The sequence below is a fragment of the Dama dama genome, chromosome 10 (assembly GCF_033118175.1).
Source record: "Dama dama isolate Ldn47 chromosome 10, ASM3311817v1, whole genome shotgun sequence".
Classification (NCBI taxonomy): domain Eukaryota; kingdom Metazoa; phylum Chordata; class Mammalia; order Artiodactyla; family Cervidae; genus Dama; species Dama dama.
Genome location: NC_083690.1, coordinates 12,554,859 through 12,577,694, shown reverse-complemented (window position 1 = coordinate 12,577,694; position 22,836 = coordinate 12,554,859). Strand labels below are relative to the sequence as shown.

The 22,836-nt window shown below is 48.0% G+C and overlaps 1 protein-coding gene and 1 non-coding gene across 4 annotated transcripts in view; one reads left to right on the top strand and one right to left on the bottom strand.

The window, feature by feature from the left end:
• Positions 1–22,836, bottom strand: part of SNX29 (sorting nexin 29) — a 566,190-nt gene that overhangs the window by 190,865 nt on the left and 352,489 nt on the right. The gene's annotated exons all lie outside the window — the stretch shown is intronic.
• TRNAG-CCC (transfer RNA glycine (anticodon CCC)) lies at positions 5,358–5,430 on the top strand. The gene has a single exon. It is a non-coding gene; the product is annotated as a tRNA-Gly (tRNA).

Here is a 22,836-nt window from a genome sequence, read left to right as displayed (position 1 = left end):
GGCCCACAAGCCAAATCCAGCCTGTGTCTGTAAATAAATTTTCTGTGGAACACACTGCCACAGCTGTGACGTGCGTGTATCACCTGCGGCTGCTCTTACTCTATCCCCGAAGTCCAGTCCCTGTGACAGAGACAGTAGGACCCACGACACATAAAACATTGACTATCTGGGCATCTGTGGGGAAAGTTTGCCCACTTCTGCTGTCGCTGATGGCTGAACAGATATAGAGCAATTATCAGCAATTTCAGGGAACACTTCTTCACACAAACGTTTGAGCTCCACAGCTTCACGAAATGACTTTCAGTGACTTGAGAGTAAAGAGATGCCCCAGATCTTAATGGAGGGGGAGGGATAAGAAGTGATGTTTAAGGTATCGTATATTAACGCACATATGTGGAACCCAGAAAAATGGGACCGGGGGGATTTGCAGGGCAGGAATAGAGGCATCAGCAGGTGGGGGCGGAGGGGGGAGGAGAGGGTGGGACAGACGGAGAGAGCAGTACCGGCATGCATACACCGCCATGTGTAAAATCACTAGCTAGTGGGAAGCTGCTGCATATAACACAGGGAGCTCAGCTCACTGCTCCGTGGTGACCCAGACGCGTGGGATGGGGACTGGGAGGGAGGCTCAGGAGGGAGGGGATATACGTGTGAAAGTGAAAGTGTTAGTCGCTCAGCCGTGTCCGACTCTTTGTGACCCCATGGACTGCAGCCCGCCAGGCTCCTCTGTCCACGGGATTCTCCAGGCCGGAACACTGGGGTGGGTTGCCATGCCCTTCTCCAGGGAATCTTCCCGACCCAGGGATCGAACCCAGGTCTCTCGCATTGCAGGCAGATTCTCTACCATCTGAGCGGGGTGGGAGTGGGAGGGAGGCTTCAGAGGGAGGGGATACATGTGTACGCACAGCTGGTTCCCGCTGCTGTAGAGCAAAACCCAGCGCAACATTGTAAAGCAACTATACTCCATTCAAAAAAAAATTTTTTTAAACAAATGACATTGAAGGGTCCAGGCCCTTATACACATTCATTCACCTCAACCTCACAGCAGTGTTCTACCGTGAGGATTCTGGGACTGGCCGTCTTCCGCGAGAGGCTCACGGAGGCTCTGTGAGGTGCCTGCGGCCACAGCGAGAACTCAAAGCCCAGTTTAGCTCAACCCCAAGCTGTGCTCTCCTGTCTACATCCACTGCCTCCCCCCAGAGAATCATGAGTGCAAAACAAGAATCCAGGCTAACCTCTGAGGGCAGGACTCTGCTCCTGTGACAGAGATGAAGACACTCGGGCAATCAGAGAGGTATTCACCTTCGCTCTCTGCGGCTACCGACGCGTCTGGACTGCATTTCTGCCGTCATGGGTGTGGTGATGACATCGGCAGATGAGTGGGCACTGCTGACTGGCAGATAAAAGCAGAAGGACTCTGGAATGTTTCCTCCTGGGATTCTTTATGGGGATTTAATGTCTACTCTTTCTAAATAGTGGAGCCACGCTCTGGAGGCTGCTTCAGGACTGTGGAGTGGGCTGGCAGGGTAAGTTTCTCAAGAATTTCTCCAGCAATTCCCAGAGAATGCCCAGGTCCTCAGGGAAAGACGCGGGGTCTGGTATCTTCAAGTCAGGCACCTCTGAGCCTCACCGCTTACTATCCATGAAATCTGTGCCCAGCTTCCTCTTCTGCAAAACGGGGCCAGCACTCGCCCATCCCAACCTCTGTACCGTTCTGTTATAAATCACCCAACATGCTGCCTGTGTGGTTACTGTGGTCGCCCTCAGCTGCCATTTCTCACCTTCCCTGTCACCTCCATGCAGGAAAAAGACAATGGGAAGGGGAACTTGGGCCAGCGCTGAACTTCAGTGATCCCGCCTTCAGCTTGGGTTGGTTGGTTTGGCCGTGCTGGGTCTGGGTTGTGGTCCACGCGGGGCTCCTCGTTTCAGACCATGGGCTCTAGAGCAGGCTCAGTTGCTGTGGTACACGGGCTTAGTTGCTCTGTGTCGTGTGGGATCTTAGTTCCCCGACCAGGGGTCGAACCCACATCCCCTGCAAGGGAAGGCAGACCACCAAGGAAGTCCATTTGTTTTTTTAAATCGGAACTCATTTTCTACTACCGAGAATCCACCATCTCTCCTGATTGGCCTCGGGGGCCGCCCACCAGCTACTCTGAGCAGAGTAGCACTGCCCCCAAAGGGAGGAACAGGCACTCGGGCAAGCCGTCCGTGTTCTCCCACGGCTGGCATTTCTAGTCCCTTCCAGCTGTGTCACAAGGAGCAAAGAGCACGGACATAGCCCGTGTCCCTCCTAGTTAGCGCTAAGGTGCCAAAGACAGAACGGTCACCTTGGTTTCTACACACGGGTAACAGAAACCTAGAAGCTCCTCTCTTTCACTTGACCTGTCTCCTCTGCGGGAACAGAAGGCTTCCTGTGTCATTTCTTACCCTTCAGCTCCTCTCCTCTTAACAATGAGCTGGCACTGGATTTGCCACATGTCTGCAAATCATACAGCCCAGGCTGAACACGCATCTGTGGGTTTTCCCTTCCCCACACTTTCATGATTTCAATTTTTTTTTTTAAGCAAACCACTTCTCTTGATTGACATCTTGCCAAGAGGCCCGGCGTTAATAGCAGTGACCTGGCTGCTCTGCGGAGCAGCACTCTGGCAGCTGAGGGCGGGGGGTGCATGCAGGGCAGCCAGAGCGAAGGGCACGGATGCCAGCGCCCAGCCCCCGGGGCCCTCTCCCCTGCGGTGCCAGCCTGGCAAGTGACGCACCCTCTCTGTGCCTCTGTTTCCTTCTCTGTAGAATAAATACATCAATTCCACCTGCCTTACAGGGCTGTCCTGAGGAAGTGAGACAACTGATGTCAAGTGCCGGGAAGAAAGTCCAAGATGCCAGGGCTTCAAGTGCAGCCGTGGCTGTGGTCACCCAGAGCGGCCTGCCACGTGGAGGCCCAACAGGAATCCTCGCAAGGCCAAGTCCACTGGGCTGGGTGTGGAGACAGAGCTAACACTTCTGGAAGGTCTGAGCAGCTCTCACTTGTCACACCCATAACAGCCCAGGGGCTGGTGAGGCGTGGGTCCGGGCAGCTGTGTCTCCCATCGGTCCTGGAGAAAGAACACAGTCCATCTGGCTGCCATGCACAGGATACCCTCTGTGTCCTTCACATGAGAAAACCCTAAAAAGGTGACTTTGAAAAGTCACCCAGAGGCGGCTCCTGTGGTCTTCACCGTCCCTCCAGACCTGTTACTGCCACCTGTCAACACAGCGGTCATCCAAAGTGCGAGGCTTTTCCTTCATTTGCATGTTTGATCAGGAGGTTTGGGGGCAGCTGATGGAGACCGAGGTGGGAGGGGACCACAGGTCACTGGGTGCAACCCCTGCGCATGTTACTCACCAGGGAGAGGGGCTTCTGGGGCCCTGGCTGGGTGAGAGCCTGGAGATCGGCCGTTCTGCCACCTACCCCGACCCCAGGGTCCTCTCTTCAGAGGCCTGGGGCCCCTGGAGGACACAGTTTGAAACCCACCACTCTGGAGAAAAACTCCCGTTCCCTGAGAGGACAATCCCCAGGCACGGCCTCCAGGAATTCTGGATTCACTTCCTGCCACCAACCACATCCACCTCAGGCTCCCTCCTCACCCATTCCCCGGACGTGTGCCTTTCATGGTTGGCATCTTCTGAACCTGACAAGGCTCAGGTGGCCCCACTCGGTAAAGCCTTTGGAATGAGATGCTCCTCTTTGCAAAGACAGCTGAAGGCTGCCCCGTGCTGTTCCCGTGCACTTTGCACGTGTGTCCTGTTACAGCCCCTCCCATATACCTGGAGGTCACTGGTTTACCTCCCTGCTTCTTTGGATGCCTGAGAGCTGACCGGGCACCAGGCAGTGCTTTCACACACCTCAGATGCCCAGGACCTCTCACAGGGCCCAGCACCAGGGTCATGATCTGTGACGACATCTATCTTTCCATCCTAACAGCAAGGTCTGGAAGGACAGCACCAAACTCATCAGGATGGTGGTCCTGGGGCAGGAGGGGAGTGGAATTGAGGGCAATCGTTAAAAAATTTTTAATGCCTGAATGTTTGCATGTGGAATGTACTCAGGTAATACTGCGTGCATGCTCAGTTGCTCAGTTGTGTCCAACTCTTCGTGACCCCATGGACTGTAGTATGCTGGGCTCCTCTGTCCATGGGATTCTCCAGGCAAGAATACTGGTGGGGGTTGCCATGCCCTTTTCCAGGGTATCTTTCTGACCAGGGATCAAACCTGCATCTCTTATGTCCCCTGCATCGGCAGGTAGGTTCTTTACTACTAGTGCCACCTGGGAAGCCCACTCATGTAATACTGGTGCTTTCCAAAACAATTTTAAATGACGGCAGCTATGGTGAGTTGATGGCAGCGCCCCCACCCCCCGCCGCCACTTCAAATGGTATGTCCATATCTAGAGCCCCAGAATCTCTAACTGTGACTTTATTTGGAAAAACAATTTTACAGATGTAACTAAGTCAAAGATCTCAAAATGAGACTACCCTGGATTATCCAAGTGGGCCCTAAACTCAATGACCAATGTCCTTACAAGAGAGCCACTGAAAGCAGCAGAAGGCCAGGTGAAGACAGAGGCAGAGACTGAAATGATGTGGCCACAAGCCAAGGAATGCTCGGGCCGCTGTAAGAGGCAGGAAGGCTCCTCCCCTGGAGTCTCCAGACAAAACCTGCCCCTGCCAGTGTCAATGGTCTGATTTTATTATTTATTTAAGATTTTAAAGACTCTTGTTTTAATGTGGACCATTTTTTTTTAAAGTCTTTATTGAATTTGTTACAATTCAATTTGTTGCTTCTGTTTTGGCTTTTGGCTGCCAGGCATGGGATCTTTGCTCCCCGACCAGGGATCGAACCTGCACCCCCTGCACTGGAAGGCGAAGTCTTAACCACCGGATCACCAGGAAAGTCCACAGCCTTGATATCAAGCTTCTGGCTTTCACAACTGTGAGACAATGAACGTGTGCTGTTTTAAGACACCAAGCTTGTAGAGATTTGTTACATTCATTGATCTCTTGCCAGGCCTGTGTTACACATTTTAAATCCCTCATTACTCTAAGGGGTTGACACTATTACCAACCTCATTGTATAGATGAGGAAACAGACGCTCAGACAGTTGACTTCACGTGCTCAAGGGCACAGGGCTGTAAGTGGCCAAGCCACGAGTGGACTCAGGCGTGGGCTCCAGAGCCTACAATGCACTGTAACACATAATCAAAGAACACAGCTTCGGGGTTTCACAGATCTAGGCTTACACTCTTACTCTGCCATCCCAACCAAGGCCCCCAACTTCTCCAAGCCCCACTCTCCTCAATTACAAAGCAGGCCCAGGACTTCCCTGGTGGTCCAGTGGCTAAGACTCTGTGCTCCCAATGCAGGGGGCCCAGGTTCAATCCCTGGTCAGGGAACTAGATCCCACAGGCCAAAGCAAAGATCTCAAGTGCTACAACTAAGACCTGGTGCAGCCAAATAAAAAAGGTTTTTTTAATTAAAAAAAAAAAATAAAGCAGGCAAGGAATACTTCCCTGCTGTGCTTATTATGGATTAAATAAAAGAAAGAAAACAGAGTGTCTGGGATATAGTATCCTGATGCTGGGCACAGAGGGGACCCTTGGCAAGCATCTCCTAAAGGCATGGGAGATGGGTCAGGGTTTTATTTATCTACTGGTAGGGAGAGTCATGTCAGAAGTCAGAGGTAGGAAGTGACTGGAAGACATGTTCTTCCATGAGGAACACGCTGACTACAGGTGCAAACCGTTTCCCACATTTGCTCACCCAACCCAACCTGCAGTGTGCTCAGCTCTTGGAAGCGCCAGATGAGAGGGAGGACAGATGGGTCGATCAAGTCAGAACAGCGCGGGCAGTTGGTCCGCCTTAGGCGTTCCATTGTGTGAGTGTAAAAGATGATGACAATGGTGGGGGAAAGAAGTCTTTTAAAGCCGAGCTCCTGTTCTCAAACACTAAAAAGGCCCATTCCACAATTTGTCCCCAGGCAACTTGCCATATGATGTCCAGCAAAGAACATTCACAGTAACGCAAAAACAGTACTTTCCAGAAATGCTCACATGTCAAAGTTAACAGCCCGGACACACACACACACACACACACACACACACACACACACACACACACACACACACACACACACACACACACACACACCAGCGGCACCCACAACCAGCTAAACAATGGACACATCACGGCTGGGCAGCCTCCACTTGCTGCCACTAATGACTTAGGAAGCCAATCACCAAAATCCTCACTCACTTAGAGCCTCAAACCATTCCCTGCAGAGATCAGACATGAGAAGCAGTCCTGCCACGGAGGAATCTGCCTGATCTTCAACCTATTATCAATGAGCAATAAATAATGAAGTTTTGCTAAAGATTCTGGGGACAGTACAATTTAGCATCTGTTTTATAATCACAGCTCCCAAAGTGTGATGCTTCCCCAACACCTTTTGAAACTGATGATTTCCCAAGATGATGTTTTCTGGAACTGAGAGCACAGTCCTCGGTCCACAGCCCGGCCCCTGCTGTTTCTAGCATGCTGAGTGGAAGCAGGTAAAGTCATTCCCTTGCTCTGAACTTTCATTTCCTGTCCAAGGAAAGGAAAGGGCAGAATGAAGAGGTGGACTGTGCCTGTTTAAGGCCTGGTGTCCACTCCCCTCCTGGGAGATCAGCCCACCCAGGGGCTGAGACTTGTGCGGAGCACATCCCATGCCTGGATCCCAGGGTGAGCACCAAATAACACAGGTCAGTCAGCACATCCTGTCCTTACGGCCACAGTGATTAGTTCAAGATTGGTCAACAAACCAGACTGGTTCAATGAGAGTGAAGCCTGGAGATTTTGCTGGCAACACTGGACAGTTTCATTCTTTCTCCTGACAACGACTGAGAAGACGGGACCACTGCTCACCCGGATCTCGACTTTTCAGTGACCCATTGAAACAAAGGCCTTGCTCTGCTGACGCCGCTCTGACTCGAGTCCTCTGTTTCTGCCGCTGAACGCATCCTATCTGATACAGAAACCATGACCTTCTCCAGTGCCAGCATTTATTTCATTCCATATGTTTTCCTAGAAAGGCCAAGCCCTCCCAGTGAAAACCCAAAGGAAATCCTTCAATCCCTGCTGCCAAGGAGAGACTGTGAGATGCTTAAAGCCACAGACCACGTTGATCTTGTCTTTGATCTCCAGTTCAAAGGATAGTACGCAGAATCCAGGAAACTGAGAACCCCACACACAGGGACTGAAGGAACAGATCAATAAGCAGAGGTCCATACGCTGCGGGCCCCTAGACAACCTTTACTTCTATAACCAGCATGGCCATGAGAGCTGCCGTAACCACCAGCATCACGGTTCAGGAAGTGCTACCGAGGAGCAGGCATCAAAAGCTCTGCAGAGACCATCCGACTGAGGCTCATCACCACCCTGGGAGGCAAGTGTGCGGTCACCGCTGGAAGCCACCAGGGCCAGCCACAATAACTCTGCTGTTTCCAGGTGCCTGGGAGGGCTGTACTTCCCCACCCATCCAAAGTGATGTGTGACCAGGGACCTGCTTAGCCAATGAAATAAGAGAGAAGTGAGGTGTCTGCCACCTGGGTGGAAGAGAAGAGTGTGTACTTGGTCAGTTGTCTAGTCCCCCATCACAGCCTGGGTGTGGGTGTTAGGATGACAAGATGCAGTAGAGGCCCGGCCAGTTCATGAAGGGCATGCCACATGGACGAGAGAGAAACCATTGTGTTTTCTGGTACCGGCATTTTGGAGTTCTTTGTTACTGCAGCATAACACAGCCCACCCTACTATATCAACTCCATTTTATAGAAGGGAAAACTGAGGCTCAAAGAGATGAAGGGCCTTGTCCCAAGCCATATCATTATTGAAGCAGAGAGGCACGTGTAGGCCAGGAGAAAACAGCCATGGCCACTGTTCCTCAGGTTCTGAGGGGTTGTTATCTAAACTCCCAACCAGCCGACTCAGGGCTTTCACTGTCAGCCTGGCCCACACGCTCCTGGTAGGAAATCTGGGCCCCTCTGTACCTCAGAAACCAAGAGTTCACCCTGAAACAGCAAAACTCAACAAGTTTCCAAACCTCAAGACATCAAAAGTCCAGGAATGTAGGAATATATACACAGCATAATATAATAATGAAGAATATATGCAGCATAATATAATAATAACATATGATATTATTATTATCAGTATGGCAATGCAAAAAGAATGGAGGAAAGAGATAAAAGAAATAAAATTACTACTGAAGACTAGACCAGAGACAGTCAGTCGCTCAGTCATGTCTGACTCTTTGTGACCCCATGGACTGTAGCCCACCAAGAAAATGGCTACTCCCTCCAGTATTCTTGCCTGGAGAATTCCACGGACAGAGGTCACAGTCCATGGGGTCGCAAAGAGTTGGACACAACAGAACGACCAACACATACATATATACAGAGAGAGTCAGTACACAAGAAGTCCTGCCATAGAATTTCTAGATCATAAATTTCTATGACTTTCTATGACTTCCCTTGTGGTCCAGTGACTAAGTCTGCGCTCCCATTGCAGGGGGCTCAGGTTCGATCCCTGGTTAAGGAACAAGATCCCGCATGCCCCAACTAAAGATCCTGCAAGCTACGACAAAGGTCAAAGATCCTGTGTGCTACAACTAAGACCCAACACAGAAAAATAAATAAAACAGTGTTTTCAAGTCTTCAGATTTAAAATAAGAAATAAATTTCTATACAATCATTTCTCTATATTCAATAAAAAGCAGTAATTTTGACTCAAATGTCTCATGACCAAATTGTGAAACAAAACCAGTTACAAGATTCACTGTGTCCATAAAAGAACCAGTGACTGCTGAAAGGAAGCACAGATGTTAGGAACTGTGGGGATGCTCTCCCACCCTCCAGGTGACAGGTGTGAATTAGCAGGTGTCTTCAGCATAGTCCATGCTAGGCTGGCTCTTAACATACATCCAGGCAGTCCCCACTGACTCCTCCTCATCAGCAGACGGAGGTAAAAGTGACGCAAGGCCACCTCCTAGGTCAGGATATAAAAAAGACTGGGACTTCCATTGACCTGGTCTCTCTCTTTCTCGGCTCACTCGCTTGGATGAAGTGGATGGCTATGATGAAACTGGGTGGCAAGAAAATGCCTCCACTAGGCCCTCAGTCCAAAAGCCCCTGAGGAACTAAGTCCTGTCACACGGGTGAGCGTGGAAAGTGATCCTTCCCCAGTCAGACCTGAGATGTTTGTAGCCTGGACCCAGAGAGAGAACCAATGAAACCACGTGGATTCCAGACCCCCAGATACCAGAAGATCATAAATGTTGTTATCTCAAACTGTTATTCCTGCCTCTACACTTTGGGACAATTTGTTATGCAGAAATAGACAACTGGTACAACCCCTGAAAAAAGTAACAGTGAGTTTTGTTCACTTTCTGTGCTAGCCCTGCAGGAATTGTTGGCACACTGCCCAGTGAGTCCCAGTGATGCTCCAGGAGCCAAAAGCAGGAGGCCTGAAACTCTGACCCTGTGATAAAATGGAGCGGGGGACTTCCCACACTCAGTCCATCATGAGGCACGTTGTGGTGTGTGCCACACTCACATATTGTTTACTTGCACTATTGTTCACTGTTGTCATTTTTTAATCAACTCATCTTTCTTACTTATAAAATTTACTCAACAGGAAATCACTCTGGCAAATAGAAAACCAAATGCACTTGCATAGAGAAAGCAAACTGAATCCTATGAAAAGAGAACTTCATTAAATTCAAAGTGTCACGGTTCTCAACACCACCTGTGTTAGAATCACTCGTGTCAACAAGAAGGGTGTCCTGGCCCCACTGCAGAGATTCTCCTTCCACCGAACTGGGGTTGAGCCCTTGCATCCGGACCTTGAGACATCCCAGAATACACGCTTGTGGTGCATGGGCTCTGGCAAGGGCCTGGATGCCATCAACCCAGCTTGGCTCACATGGGCATCTCCTCCAGCATACTGCTGATGGGTATGACCCAGTCAACACTCCAAGGCCAGTTCTCTGTATTGCTGGTGCATGGGTCAACCCCTAACACACAGAGGATGCTAACGTGTCTACAGTGAATAAACAGAGGAGGTATTATCCTGGATCCCGGAGGATGGGCAAGATCTGACCACTGTCTAGGGAAGAAGTGATATTCCAGCCAGGGGCCCAGGGCAGAGGGAGGCAAGCTTCCCCCAGCCAGCCCTCACTCTCTCATCAACAGTTTCTCCAGTTAAGCCCTGGTTTGGTTCCAGGTCACCAAGGAAAGCAAAAATTCTCTCTGTAATTGATAGATAATTCCATATTCAAATTGGAAATGCTTAAAAGAGACACCACGAGAATCAAGGGGTGGGAGACATATGATATTTAGTTCCATGAACATGACAATAGCAAATAAAAAATGAAGACAGCAAATGTTGATCATCATGAGACATAAAAATCCATGATCCCTTGCCGGAGTAGGGGGCAGGCTTAAAGTGTTTCGCTTCGAATTTACCAAGTACTTTCTGAGCAGCCATAGTCAGGATGCTATGGTGGGAAGTGAGAATTAATATCCATTCATTCATTCATGCCATAAATACTTAATACTCTCTGCCAGGTACTGGGACACAGTCAAGTTTACAATGGACAAAGGTTGAGAGAGCAAATAACTCTATGCCAAGCAGTGATAAGTGCCATGAAGAAAAATATTAATAATGCAGGGGGTGTGGGTGCTATTTTATTCAGGCTTTTGACAGGCTGATATTTGACCCCAACTTTGGATCATTTAGAGGGATTATCTCATTTAATTCAAACCTCAAAGAGCTCTCTTGTGGGCATCACCCCATGTAAGGACAGGACATGAAGAATGAAAAAGTGAGACTGATCAGCTCCATTCTTACCAGTCCTGATGACATGGGGACATTATCTATCTCACTTGTGCCTTAGTTTCCATATCTCTAAAATGGAATCAGGAATATCCACTTTATGGGCTTGGTACTATCTGTAAACCACTTGGGGATGTATTTGGTATATAAAAAGTGCTCAATAAATGTTGCCCATTGAAGGCAGGAGTGGAAGTGCCACTCTCACTTTTAGGGACTTCATTATCTGATGGAGAAGCCAAATGATACACCAGTGCAACCAGGGGATGAACATATCCATGGATGTGCCATGTTGATTCACACTACCAGGCCCTTCTCATGACAGACCCATCTTCCCAACCAACTCCTCCTCATCCTTCAAAACCCAAGTCAAACGTTTGCTCTCTTAAAACTTCCAGAACAATCTCAGCAGTTAATTAACCCACCACTGTGCCATCATTACACCTGATTCTACATAATTCTCTTATTTGTTAATTTGGTCATTCAACAAATTTGCATCAAGAGCCTTCCCTCTGCCAGACCCTCCTAACCCAATCCTGCAATTACATGGTTACTGTGTCTCTGTGTGTCTTCCACTGGATGACAAACTTCTGTCCAGTGGCAGAAAAAAACCAACTGGATAAAATTTAATAGAACAAATTAATTAATAAGTAAACAAAAGGGTCCATCACTTCAAGGCAAATAGATGGAGGAAAAGTGGAAGCAGTGATAGATTTTATTTTCTTGGGTTCCAAAATCATTATGGACAGTGACTGCAGCCATGAAATTAAAAGAAACTTGCTCCCTGGAAGGAGAGCTATGACAAACCTAGACAGAGTATTCAAAAGCAAAGCCTTCACTTTGCCAACAAAGGTTCGATTAGTCAAAGCTATGGTTTTTTCAGCAGTCGTGTATGGATATGAGAGTTGAACCATAAAGAAGGCTGAGCAAGGAAGAATTGATGCCTTTGAATTACAGTGTTGGAGAAGACTCTTGAGAGTCCCTTGGACAGCAAGGAGACCAAACCAAACCAGTCAATCCTAAAGGAAAGCAGTCCTGAAAATTCATTGGAAGGACTGATGCTGAAGCTCCAATACTTTGGCCACCTGATGCGAAGACCTGATACACTGGAAAAGACTCTGATGCTGGCAGAAACTGAGGGCAAGAGGAGAAGGGGGCAACAGAGGATGAGATGGTTGGATGGCATCACTGACTCAATGGACATGAATCTGAGCAAACTCTGGGAGACAGAAAAGGGAAGGCTGGCATGCTGCAGTCCACGGGGTTGCAAAGGGTCAGACACGACTTAGCAACTGAACAACAAAATAAAAGACAACATGAGAAAGGTAGACAAGATGGGTGGTCCAGAGGGGAAGAGGATTATAGGAACTCAGAAGTTAAAAATAAAAACAAAAAATCAGAACTGAAGAAGTCACTGCAGGCTTTAGAATGAGCTGGAGTTTCAAGGGTGGGGATGATTAGGGAGGGTGGGCACGGAGGAGAAGGAGACACATACTCATGAAGGATACAAGCCAAGCTCTTCAGAGTCAGGATCTCTGGGAGAGAGGCACTTGTATCTTATACTCTCCTCAGTTGTAGAATACTTAATTTCTTTCAAAAATAGATTCTTAACTTTATTTGCGTCATTTAGAAAAAAAAATTGAAAGCAGATCTTCTGAAAGACAAAAGCAGAGAAGCAAAAGCAAGCTTGAGGTCATGAGCACAGGGGAGGGGCTGGCCTCTGGTCCACGGGCCAAGAATGAGGGGCCAGGCGAGGCCAGAGTCACATCCTGCTGCAGCATCTGCCAGGTCTTTCTAAAACAAAGCAAACAGCACATTAAAAAGAGATAAACAACATGGACCTACTGTATAGGACAGGGAACCATATTCGCTATCTTGTAATAACCTATAACGGAAAAGAATCTGAAAGAGGAATACATACAATTGAATCACTTTGCTATATACCTGAAACTAACACAGCATTCATTGTAAGTCAAATCTACGTCAATGGTGGGGCGGGGGGGGGGGGGAGACACAAAAACATCTGCGGGCTTCCCTGGTGGCTCAGTGGTAAGGAGACATGGGTTCGACCCCTGGTCCGGGAAGATCCCACATGCTATAGGATAACTAAGCCCATATGCCACAACTCCTGAGCCTGTGCTCCGGAGCCCGGGAACAGCAACTGCTGAAGCCTGCATGCCCGAGAGCCGTGCTCCACAACAAGAGGAGCCGCTGCAACGAGAAGCCCGCTCGCTGCAACTAGAGAGCAGCCTTCCAAGCAACGAAGACCTGGCACAGGCCAAATAAATAAGTATCGGTCTGCCTGTACAGGGGCTCTGGGAGCCTCACTGTAACAGGGGGAGGCGGTGATTCACACCGGGGGCACATGCCCTCATGCCGGCAGAAGCGATGACACTCTGGACAGCAAAAGGGAAAAAAAAAGAAGGAAGAAAAAAGAAAGCTACTTTCCTAGGAAAGAAATAAAAATCTAAGTGAACACAGGCTCTTCTGACTTGATCAATACCTTGTGGTGAAGTCTGATCTCAAATGTCTGGCTGACTGCATCAGTTACATCTCAAACCATAGCCACCCCCTCGGTGTGGATGAGGCCTGCAGGTTCTGGGCTCAGGGGAACACCACTTGAACCTTTTCCCTCAGAAACAAGAGCAGCAGTAGTTCTGTTGACCCAACAGGTAGGGAGGCTCAGGAACCCCAGGGGCAGTTCCAAGACGATACCCATCCCTCAGGAAGAGGTCAAAAGAACAGGTCATGGCAGCTAATGGTTTGGCTTGGTTTCCCAGAAAAGACCATGACAACGGATCTAGGCACAGTCTGCTCTAGAGCCTGCAAACCGGCTGACCAGGGAACCCACCTCCACAACACACACAGTAAAAACAGCATCTATTTCCATTGGAAGGTTATATAAACCCACTTCAAGGAGACTGGGCTTCCCTGGGGGCTCAGACAGTAAAGAATCCACCTGCAATGCAGGAGATGTGAGTTTGATCCCTGGGTCAGGAAGATCTGCTGGAGAAGAAAATGGCAACCCACTCCAGTATTCTTGCCTGGAGAAATCCATGGACAGAGAAGCCTGGTGGGCTACAGTCCATGGGGTCACAAAGAGTCAGACAGGACTGAGTGATTAACACTTTCACTTTTCAAGGAGATTGGGAACGCTCCCAGAACAAACTATATAGTCCCTCAGGCTCTGATGCCACTCAATGAAAACTGAGCCGTCACTGAACCTCACTTTGTTTCAGCAGCCCAAGTTCATGATGAACCAGGAGAAACAGGAAAAGAGATGAGCCTTTTAAAAAAATTATAAAAAAATAGAAATCTTTTTTAAAAACTTAAGTCACGGGTAATTGGTAGGGAAGGCAGGACTAATCAGAGGGAGCTCTGTTATCATAAAGAAGGATATTTATTAAATTAAGAAATAAGCACCTATATTTAGTTAGAGGGTATGTACAAGTATAATCATGTAGTTATTATGTATCCTTGGAAATATAGTGTGTGTTAATTTAGCAGAAATACGGTCAATTAACTCGGAATTTAGATGGACACTTTATGATCAGTAGAACTGACGAGGCACCGGGGGACAGAACAGAAGAGGCTGAAGAATCTGCATTTTGAGGATGACAAGAATGACATGAGTCAAGGACAGTGGCCCAGTCTGACAGCAGGAGACAGTGGTCCAACCCCAGGCCAGTCTACACAGGAGTCCCATGCGGCTGCCTGAGACTCAAGAACTGTGTTTCCCAGTTAACAACATTAGACTGAGAAATTCACACATGTCAATAAAACACAATGGTTAGGAGCCAAGCAACTCAAGATCTTGAGATTTAACCCTTGAGAGGTGGGGTGGAGGCTGGGAACAGCTTCTGTAAAAGGCAAAAAGTGAGATCAGAGCTAAGTTATTAAATAAAGATGAGTAGCCTTGTTTGCACCAGTAATTGGTATGGGTCATGAGCTCAGGATTTCAGTCATCTAACTGAAAATGGCAACCCACTCCGGTATTCTTGCCTGGAGAATTCCATGGACAGAGGAGCCTGGTGGGCCACAGTCCATGGGTTTGCAAAGAGTCAGACACGACTGAGCGGCCAACGCTTCCAATCTTACTGCAAATGTAATTTCAAAGTTCCGCAGCCATAAGCCTTGGGTTAGACAGGCTCTGTCCACCCAAACCCTAAACCCAAGCCCCTCAGGGGTCCCCAGAGGAACCAAACTACTCATGGTGATGAGTGAACCAGGTATAAACCAGGGGTATAACCTGGGTTCCTTGGGAAGACAGACCTGTGAGTCCAGCATTAACGCCATGGAGCATGTGATTGCCTATTTGCACATAGACAGAAACAGATGACTGGGCTCAAAGAGGGGCTTTTATTCCCTGGCTGTTTAAAGTGGGTTCTGCAAGCATCTTTCCGGATGATTCTGTGTCAAAAACTAATATTTCTGAGCTAAGCTTCTATGTGAGACATATTTTTAGTAACCTCTCTTAAATGGCACTTTTAAAAATAATCTCCTTCAAGACGGTAGACGATTAGAACACGGATGTCCAAGCGCTGGATTAAAAAGCTTCTTATAATTTGGAACACGCTGTTTAGAGCTGCCGGGACCACAGACAATTCAGTACTTGATCATCAGATATTTGGCAAGTGCCACCCAGCTGAAAAATATATTTCTTATTAAGCTTCAGGACTTAAATAGCATCAGTTCTCAAATGAGATCACTCCCTCGGAAGGTTTTAAAGATACCAAGAAAGTCCCAAGAAGCATTTTATTTCAAAGTGAACCTTATTACAAAACTTGGGATGAGCTTCCTCCATCTATCTCACACCTGAATTTTAAATCCCTCATCTTTCTCTCCCATCAGCTCCATCATTCCAATAATAGAGGGAAGGGGTCCCATGGAAACACTGAGCAGCTTACAGCGAGAAATAACAGGAAGTCTCTGCCATCCGACAGCCTCCAGGATGGTACCTTTCTGGATAATCAAACAGTGCGGTTAGTAGAGAGTTTCCATAGCTACCGCAGGTGCGTGGGCAGACTCACCCAGCACCTGCTCCCTGAGTGTGCGCAGCAGCCTCCGAGAAGAGGAAAGTGAACACGGCCCCTGTCGCTAGGCAGCTATCCATCCTCAGATTTAAAAAAGAAAATTCAACGCCAAGTGATAAGACAGACTGACAGATGTTGACCCACAAAGTGTCACTGGAACAGATTAGGGGCTTAGCCAGGTGTTCGGGAGGGGTGCGGGCAAGAGGGGAGGGTCTGTGAAGGCTTTCGTGGAAGGTGGTTCTACTGTAAGGCGCTGCGGGGGACCTGAAATGGAAAGGGTTTAAAATGTTTCAAGTCAGTTGCAATGCATAGAATCATCACTATGCTGTAGAGCAATGGACGTGTTCATGCAACTAGAGATAATGGGAGGGGAAGGGGGAGGCGAGAGACAGACAGAGCATGAGACAGCCTTGGAGAGAGAGACTCAGCATCGGGGGGAGACAGACAGACAGATGGGGGCAGAGAGACCCACACACACACAGCAGGTGAGAGAGAGGGAAAGACAGGCAGAGGCAGACCAAGAAAGGAAGGAACGGAGAGTGAGAAACAAGAAGTAGGGAGAGAGAGACAAAGAGACAGAAGAGAGAGATTAAAAAGCAGAGGGCTGGGCTTCCCTGGGGTCCGGTGGTCAAGAATCTGTCTTGCAGTGCTAGGGATGCAGGTTCGACCCCTGAATGCTGAACTAAGATCCCAAATGCCGCAGAGCAACTAAGCCCGGACACCACAATGAAAGAGCCCACAACACAATGAAGATCCTGCGTGCCGCAACTAAAACCCGACGCAGCCAAATAAATAAATAAGAGGGTGAAAAAGAGAGCACAGAGAATCCAAGAACCCTGCTTGGCCCCCGCTCTGGGAGCCTGTGTGGATGAGGCTCAAAGTGCCCGTGGACAAAGAGGAGTTCTGATTACCAAGAGCCAGGGCAGTGGGGGTGGGGGGTGGAGAGGGCAGTGGAATCCAAGACTAAACGCCCAGTCGGTCAGGGCACCCCACAGTCATGCAAAGCCACCTCCCCCTCCAGGCTCTGTGGGTCCCGGGCTGGGACAGCTTCATGGGACAGCCCAGGCTGTCAGGATCTCCCTGCAGCATATGTGGGTAATGAATGTGATATATAACTCAGACTTAACTTTCCTAAAAGCATCCCTTGGAAAGCATCTTAGAAAAGATGGTCCTTGGGGAAATAAATGCATAACAGGCATGCCAGGTCTACCCTTCATGGATGGCCCTGGTGGAACGTGCTACAGAGAGAGGCCTCCTGACCATCCTTGTTTGAGATGATTTATCACAATACCCCCTTCTTTTTTATATGTACCACCTAGTGACAGACTTTATTTCCTTGGGCTCCAAAATCACTGTGGATGGTGACTGCTGCCACTAAATTAAAACATGCTTGCTCCTTGGAAGAAAAGCTATGACAAACCCAGACTGCATATTAAAAAGCAGAGACATCACTTGGTTGACAAAGGTGCACGGAGTCGAAGCTATGGTTTTCCTAGTAGTCATGTATGGATGTGAGAGTTGAGCCATAAAGAAGGCTGAGCACCCAAGAATTGATGCTTTCGAACTGTGGTGCTGGAGAAGACTCTTGAGAGTTCCTCAGCAAGGAGATCAAACCAATCAAATCGTTAAGGAAATCAACCCTGAATATTCATTGAAAGGACTGATGCTGAAGCTGAAACTCCAATACTTTCGCCACCAGATGCAAAGAACTGACTTACTGGGAAAGACCCTGATGCTGGGAAAGATTGAAGGCAGGAGGAGAAGGGGGTGACAGAGGATGAGATGAGGTTAGGTGGCATTACTGACTCAATGGACATGAGTTTAAGCAAGCTCTGGGAGATGATGAAGGACAGGGAAGCCTGGCATGCTGTGGTCCAAGGGGTCGCCAAGAACTGAACATGACTTAGCAACTCAACAACCACCACCACCTATGTGCATCCTTTGAATTCTACTCTCAGAAAACTATTCTGCTCTCAGAAAACTCCACCTTCTCTAGATTACAAATTCCAAAGAGTATAGTCTAATGTCAAGATGAAGCGATCAGTTAAGTAAAAAACAACAACAATCCACTTTGATGTAAAAAAGCAGACTGGGGAGATGTGGAAGATGCAGTCTGCAGGTAGGGAGTGGAATGCTTGAGAGCTTTGCCATGGAGGGATGGGAATCTTTAAAATCCCCAGGAGGGTTGTGCCTGGAGGACAAAAGACACTAATTTCTGCTTGAAATGAAAAAGGAACGAAAAACAGGAGAGTAAGCAGCACGGTGCTGAAGAACGATACAGTCCTGGATTTGCAACCTGATGCAACCATGGAGCTGTGTGCCTCGGGGTGAGTCCTAAAACTTCTCTGTGCTTTGGTTTGCTAAGCTGAAAAATGGACCTAATGAATATACTGTACTAGGGGAAAGGCTAAAAGTGCACGCCACCACCAAGCACGTAGTAAGTGGCTCTCATCAAACAGACAGGGAGGGGACAGGTGACAGGAGAACAACCCAACAGGGCTGATGCTTGGAGTCAGGGCAGTGATGCTACAGACCTCAAGCCATGCCAGGCGGCGCCGTCTTTTCTGCTTAAGCGGAGGTGATCAACTTAAACAGTACATGGGACGGGGAAACAGAGACCCGCAGAGGCGGCAGGAAAGGGAGCAATCCAAGTGCAGTCACATAAAGTGAGACCGAATTTTCATCCCTGGTGGGAACAAACTTGCACCTAATGAGCTGCTCTCCATGTGCCGTGACTGTAATTGACTGCTACATCCTGCCATCTTACAAGGCTCTATTTCCTTGTCTCCATTGATTCAAAATAGGAGCTGTTCTCCCAGAGAATTTTCAGGGCTATAATCAAATCCTGCTAAAAGGTTTAAAAACAAATAAACAAAAACAAAAATTCCAGCGTTCATTCACATCTTATACCGGGGAGGGGCGGGGAGACAATAATGAGGAGAGAGTCCTAAGAATACTTACATTCAAAAAAATAAAAGAAAAGGAAAAAATTCAATCCTTAATCCCAAACTTCTCCTTAAAATTAGTGACGTACTTTAAAAGTCTATAATATCATAAGATACCCCTGAGAAGACACTGTCTTTGCACCTATCTCTAAAAATACAATTATCATTTGGACTTCCCTGGCAGTCCAATGGTTAAGACTTCTGACTCTCACTGTAGGGGTCACAGGTTCAGTCCCTGGTCAGGGAAGATCCCACATGCCACCAAAAGAAAAATTATTATTTGGTCCATGGAATCATCCTCTGCTCTATAACAATGAAGTTCTCACCTAGCAAACACTTAACGGAGCACCTACTCTGTGCCCTGGGCATGGAGATTCAGAGATGAAAACAGGGCCCCCGCCCAGCGCCCACCAACAAATGCCTTTACCAGTAGCATCTTGTGGAATCACCCAAGCCACCACCTGATAGAAAAGGAAACCCGGGCTTCCAAATACAGCAGACCCCGCCCTGCCCTTGAGGCCCTTGAATACTTTGGTGTCTGGGAGGAAGTCTAATCTGAGGGCAGCAGAAACTGGCAATGAAGTGTGTGTGTGTTGGCGGGGGAGCTTCCCACAACAGAGGTCCCTCAGGAGGGGCAGGGAGCATGCGAGCATGCTAAGTCACTTCACGTGGCGTCCAACTCTTTGCGACCTTATGGACCACAGCCTCAGTAGGCTCCTCTGTCCATGGGATTCTCCAGGCAAAAATACTGGAGTGCATTGCCATGCCCTCCTCCAGGGGATCGTCCCAACCCAAGGATTGAACACGCGTCTCTTATGTTTCCTGCATTGACAGGTGGGTTCTTGGCCACTAGCGCCATCTGGGAAGGAAGAGTGGGCTCCAGAACTGAAGCTGAGCTTGCGGCCGCCTCCCTCCTTTGTCCAGGCTGCCTGGCTCTAGGCAGATGACCAGAGCAGGCCTGAGGCAAAAACAACAAGCTCAAGGGGCTCCCCTGGGGCTAGTGTCAAAATGGCCAGCTCTTCCCAACAGCCTGCAGGACCGCCTGCTCCCTCCTGACTGTCCGCCGGAAAGGCTCTGATGACAGTTCGCGCTGCCTCTGGGTAAAGGATGTCACTGCCTTCATGGGCATCCAGACTGGAGGCCAAAGGGGATGCAGCATGAGGAGAGAAGATGGGTCACATGTCAGGGGTCCAGGAAAACCTAGACTCCACCACTTACTACTTGACATTCACTCACTCATTCTGTAAGTCAGTAAGTACCTACTGTACAAATCACTGGAATTTAAAGGGAGCAGAAAGAGACAGGGCACTTACCCTCAAAGAGGTGGTGGTACCTCACTGAGACACTGATTAGTGAGAGATAAACATAAAATTATAGCAAGAGAAGGAGAGAGAGATACATACAAATATCACATTCGACAAGGAAAATCTGCCCTTCTCGGGTCTCCTGAGGAGGTGATGAGTGGATTCTGAGGGTGAGTGACCTGGGCCCAGAGCCTTATTCCAGGCAGAAGGGACGGGAGCAAAGGCCCCACAGAGGAGAAAGCAAAGGACTTGGAGCTGAAGAGGCCCGATGGGCCGGGGGTCCAGCACCGTGCTGGAGCTTAATCATAAGTCCAGTGGGGCCTGAACCCTCTGCATCTCAGCTGCCATGCTTACTCAAGAGGAGGCTAATTTCATTCGACTCACAGGCTTGTCTTCAGATGAGAGGGGACTTCTCTGACAGTCCAGTGCTAGGACTCTGCCTTCCAATGCAGGGGCTTCACTGGTCTGGTCAGGGAGCTAAGACCTCACATGCCTCCCAGCCAAAAAACCAAAACAAAACAGAAGCGATACAGTAACAAATTCAATGAAGACTTTAAAAAAATAAGTAAATAAAATGAGAGAAGGAAGGCAGAGACCCATGTGTGCCCAACACACTGTTGGAACTCCGACAACTGGGAGCTCCTGATGGATACTGGCGCTCAGAAAGAATTTTCCTGCAACAGGTGGAGGAGGACAGAAAAAGGTCCTCCCTTCTGAAGGAGGACAAAAAGAAGATTCAGTGCCTCAGAATCTTGTAAGATGAGAACTCTGGATCTACATCCAGCCAAGCGAGCTCCATGAGCTGCCAGACAAACTTCTGTCTAAGTGTGGGATTTCACAAGGATGTTATATCAACTCTGTTGTAAAATAAAAGCAGAAAACAACCATATATCCATCAACAGGGCCTGGTTAGACAAACTATGGTATTGCCAGTTCAAAGGGGTACAATGCAGCACTTTAAAAGAATGATGTAGATCTACACGCAAAGTATTGATAAAATAAAGTGACCTCTAAAGTGTAGAGTTAGGAGGAAGAAAAGTAATATACGTAACAGTGAATAAAGCAGGCGACTAGTGATTAAACATGTACATATGTACATGCGGCTTACTCAAGCCATGCTCATCTCTGGAAAGACAAACCCAAGACTGATCACTGTTATTGCCTCTGGGATAGGAAACAGATTTCTTTTTCACTGAATATACCCTTTTATGCTACTTGGTTGTTTAGCATGTGAGTAACAACGTTTGTCAAGAGTCCAAATTTTGATAATTTTCAATTGTTTAAAAAAAAATCCAGTCTTTGACAGCAGACAAACCCAGATCTGTCACTTCTCAATACAATCCAAAAAACTAAGAAAATTATGAGACAAGAAGAAATCTGAACACTGATGCTTGTTGGTATAAACGAATTATCGATAATGGAGGGCTGACAATGATATTTGTTTCAATTATACTTGATTGCTCTATTTGTTTTCTTGATTTTTATAGCTATATTCTGAAATGTCTAGAGATGAAATAATGCCTAATATTTGATTCAAAACAATACAGAAGGGAAAAGCAGGTGTTGGTAACTTGAAATAAGATTGACTGTGACTGACAATAGTTCAACCAAACGATGGTTACATGAAAGTGTATCACACACCTGCCGACCTTTGGCTGTTATTAACATCTGACATCATAAAAAAGTTTTAAAGCAAAGAAGAAGCTGTTATAAGCGTGCACAAAAAGAACAAGATGCTCTAGGCAACATGGTTTGCAATAACAAAATACTGGAACAACCACAATGTTTATGAACACACAGCCAGATTTAAAATAGTGCAGTATTTCATTCAAGAGAGAATTACAGAATTAACAAAGTGAACAAATTCGGTGGGGAGTTCTCAAGCAGGGGTGATCCTGCCCCTGAGTGGACATCTGACAATGTCTGGGGATATATTTGGTTGCCATGACTGGGGTGGCAGGGGCCGGGGATGCTCCTGGACTCTAGTGAGTAGAAACTGGGGATGCTGCTAAACATCTTACGATGCACACGACGGCCCCCGACAAAGAAGGAAACGGCTCAAAGTCTCAAGAGGGCCGCAGTTCAAAATCCCTCTATTACAGTGGCCCCCAACCTTTAAGACACCAGGGACTGGTTTCATGGAAGATAATTTCCCCACGGGCCGTGGCGGGGAGGGTGGTTTGGGGATGATTCTCGTACGGAGCACACAACCTAGATCCCTCTTTTGTGCAGTTCACAGTAGGGTTCCTACTCCTAGGAGAATCTAATTCCACCGCTGATCTGACAGGAGGCGGAGCTCAGCTGCTAAAGTGAGCGATGGGGAGCGGCTGTAAACACAGATGAAGCTTCACGCACTTGCCCACCAACCACCTCCTCCTGTGTTGCCTGGTTCCTAACAGGCCACAGACCAGCACCAGTCCGCGCCCTGGGGCTTGGGGACCCTGCTCTGTTAGATCTACGTGGGATGGTCCTCAAACCATAATACCAAATAAACACACACTAATGGAAGAAACCTATGCAGAAGTAACAACAGGTAGGTAAAAGTTACCCAAAACTGAGACTATTCACTGCTATGGAAATTTATCCATGTAGTAACGTATAAAACCAGGGAGGGGAAGGATATGTGCCAATTTCACAATATCGATTATGTG